This window comes from Gossypium hirsutum, chromosome A06 (genome assembly GCF_007990345.1).
Source record: "Gossypium hirsutum isolate 1008001.06 chromosome A06, Gossypium_hirsutum_v2.1, whole genome shotgun sequence".
Classification (NCBI taxonomy): domain Eukaryota; kingdom Viridiplantae; phylum Streptophyta; class Magnoliopsida; order Malvales; family Malvaceae; genus Gossypium; species Gossypium hirsutum.
The window spans coordinates 80,431,901-80,435,575 of NC_053429.1; the positions used below are offsets into that span (position 1 = coordinate 80,431,901).

General features: G+C 33.5%; 1 pseudogene; it reads right to left on the bottom strand.

The window, feature by feature from the left end:
* Window positions 1–530: 530 nt before the first annotated feature.
* On the bottom strand, window positions 531–2,995 carry LOC121230520 (amino acid transporter AVT6E-like; annotated as a pseudogene).
* Between the last annotated feature and the right edge of the window lie 680 nt (window positions 2,996–3,675).

The window sequence follows — 3,675 nt, forward strand, 5'->3', positions numbered from 1 at the left end:
CTGCACATCTTTTCAAACCACTTCTACAAAAAAATACAAAATCTTTTATGAGCATACAAATGACTTCCATCTCTGCAAAAAAAATTGTAAATACAAGGCACATAACACAATTAGCAAATCCAGTCAGCTGTTTCTTCAAACTTTGACTTTCCTAAAGTGCCCAAATCGAACACATTATCCTACATCTGAAAACAGGTTTCAGAATAAGTACAAGCAAATACTAGCATGCTCATTCCACTCACACATGAATCAAAGCATCATAGGAAATAATATCAATATTCTAAAGACAGAAAGCAAAAGAAAAAACTCCAATACTAATAATTTCGTTTAAGGACAACAGCCACCTCTTGTTCTCTTGACTCTCATCAAGAATTTTCAGCATGGCAGGCAATTCTCTTCTTTTTGGTTCATTACCAACATTTCAGGAACATTTTTTATAAAATTTTACAACCATCATTTTTATTAAGTTCTAGGTTTGGTGAACAAAAACTTTATAATGAAAAAAATATCTTAGAACTTTTGACTTTGTCTCACAGAGCACTTCCTCTTTGGTAGTATGGAGGGTATGAAACTAAAAAGAATCCAACAGGAAACAAGTGAGGATAAAATGATTCACACAGAACTAGACATGAACAGGTTAACAACCCAATGTGTAGGTTCCCAAAAGACCATGAAAAATTACTCTCGCAAGCAAGTAAAGTGTCTTTTTCTTGCATGCTAAAATTCTTTTATTTGATTCAAAATGCATGAAAAGGAAAAATCAATATTAGGCTAGACTCTAGAGACAGCCTAGGAGAAATTTAGAAAGAATCTTCACATAATTTCAGGAATGGTGAAATAGAACATAATGTCAATAAAACTGTAAATTCATCTAAACCTGGTTTTACTGCAGAGATTGAAAAACCAAACAACAGCCCAGTAAGCTCAAAACTCAAAAGGTCCCTTTCCAGGATGCAGAACAGTAAATGCAGTTTTTAACATTCAGTACCAGGAAAATAAATGCAGAACTACCCCAGGACAATTCCAATTCAAACAATAAAAAATAATAAACAAATGGATAAGAAAGCAGTCAAAGCACAGCCAATTTCTTCACATAACTGAAAGAAAATGAATAGAGGAATTCAACAATATAAAACGTGAGCAACAAGACAGCAATAAACTCTTAAATCAATCTAAGTCCACACTAAACACATAAGTTGGATAGAAACATGAAAACAGACCAAAAGAACATCTAAATAACCAAAATATAACAATTTTATTATATAAAACGTGAGCAACAAGACAGCATTAAACTCTTAAATCAATCTAAGTCCATACTAAACACATAAGTTGGATAGAAACATGAAAACAGACCAAAAGAACATCTAAATAACCAAAATGGAATCACCATTATTATGTAAACATGAAAATGCACAGATTGAAACAAACCAACTTTGCATGTGCAGAATCATACTCCGCAAAACTCATAAACATTAACTTCTCCTAACCAGAATACCAACTTTATGTTTACAGAGGCCTTGATGGAAACTAACATAACTATTGATATATAACTTATCTAATAAGAATCAGAGAATATGCAGAAAGTACCTGAGTATTTAGTATCAAGAGAACCATGTATTCAAAGGAAAAGAGCCAGAAATTGATCAATGTATGCAAAACTTGGTCTATATTTCAAAACTGGAATAAAGCTTTCATCTAGTACCAAATACATACATATATAGAGACACAAACACACAGGCATACATCTTCCATTACCTAAATCTGTTTCTTGAAAATAAAAGATAAGTAAGCTTCTACAGGAAACTTAACGAAGGAAGCCAAATCGAGACAAAACACAAAAAAGAGTGGATGAAATAAGCTTAAAAATTTAGGAATGTAATTAAAATGTTAATTAAATGTTATGAAAAACATTAAAATTTAGGAATGTAATTAAATGTTAATTAAACATTGAAAACATTAAAGGAAAAACATGTTGAAAGAAACATAAATGTTAGGAAAAACATGTTACCTTGATTGAAATGGAAATGTTTTCTTGAGGGTTTATTTACAGATGCTTGGGATTGATCTCTAATAATGTCGAGAGACTTCCCTACTCATTGCATTTGAAGAACAAAAGTTTGTTTCTGGTCGACAAAACAATCAAATGTGTTCTAAAAATGAACAACATTTAATGATTGGTATAATATTAATTATATTGTATAATAACAGGTGGGAATAAACAAATAAAATGATTAAAAAAAAACAGCCAGCAATTTGGTATAACATTAACAGGAGAAATAGGACCAAGCTCAATACAATTAAAAGACAGTAAGTTACATTGTATACATATTAAAAGACAGTAAGCTGTTGTTGCTCCGGTAAATTTGAAAGCTGTCCATATATTTGGGATCATAGTAGATCCAATATATATAAGCACTAACAATATTACTGTTAATGCCAAAGACCATTTTTCACTCTCCGTGAGAGGAGCTGATCTCTCAAACACCAAGTTATCCACAGTTTGCCGTAGAGAAATTTGAATAACAGGGAAAACCAGAACCAAATGAAGAGCAAATATAATTCAAAGCAGTGCTAAAACAAATTCCCAGATTCCTATCAAAATTGGTCAAAACATCACCTTCGAGCTCATTGTATATAGGTTGAACATTGAAATGGAAAACATATGCATTAGTCATAATAGGGATAACTACTAGTAAATCCAAAATTTCCATTTTCGATCCAAAATCTGGGCTCCTCCTTGGAGCCTCTATCTTCCCTTCAATAAGCTTAATGCATGCAACAGCAAAGCAAACCACAACGAAAACAACAGTGAGAGCTACCGAAGCAGCCGAAGTCATGCTCAATGAATCAATCCTATCTAACACGCAAAGTGGAGCAAGAAAAACAACCATAACAACCAAAACCAATAACTTCCTTTGATCCCCAAAACCAGTCCTAACCACTAATCGAGAACCCCAATATGACGAACCGAACCAGACATAACATCACCCAGACATTACGAACCGAACCAGTCCTAACCACTGATCGAGATTCCCTAAAACAAGCCCCAGAACCTTCATAGTAGCAGGTAAATCCATGATTCTAGCACCAATAATTGTGGTGGTTCAGTTAAAAACAGCACCAAAAACACCAGACCCGGTATTGGGTTTACTTAAAACAAGGGTATAATCATCGAGATCAACATCAACATCAGTATCAACATCATCGTCATCATTAAGATCATCAAAATCATCAATAACCTTGGGATGATTTACCCGGTTCCCATCATCAGAGAGGAGCGATTTTTGTTGGGATCTAAAGTTGTGGTGTTCATTATGCATTTGTAATTCTACAAATGAGCCTTTGGGTATAGCTGAATAATTACTATCCATTCTAGATCAAAGAAATGCTTAAGAAGCTTGAAACTTTGTGAAGATCTCTCAGAAAAAAATCGAATGTAACGATTAAAAAACTTACAAAGAATTGGGAGGAATTGAATTGAATGGAATGGATTTTGAAAGGGTCAAGAAAAAGCAGCAGATCCGTGATGGGTCAACGTTTTTGGATGCTTTATTGGAAGTAGAGAGATAAAGAGCAATGTGTTTGGAAATAAAGGAAAAGTTTTCCAGTACTGCCTTTGGAGGATATAATTAAAAGCCAAAGCAACATGGCCAGAGCATAATCACTCCCAGACTA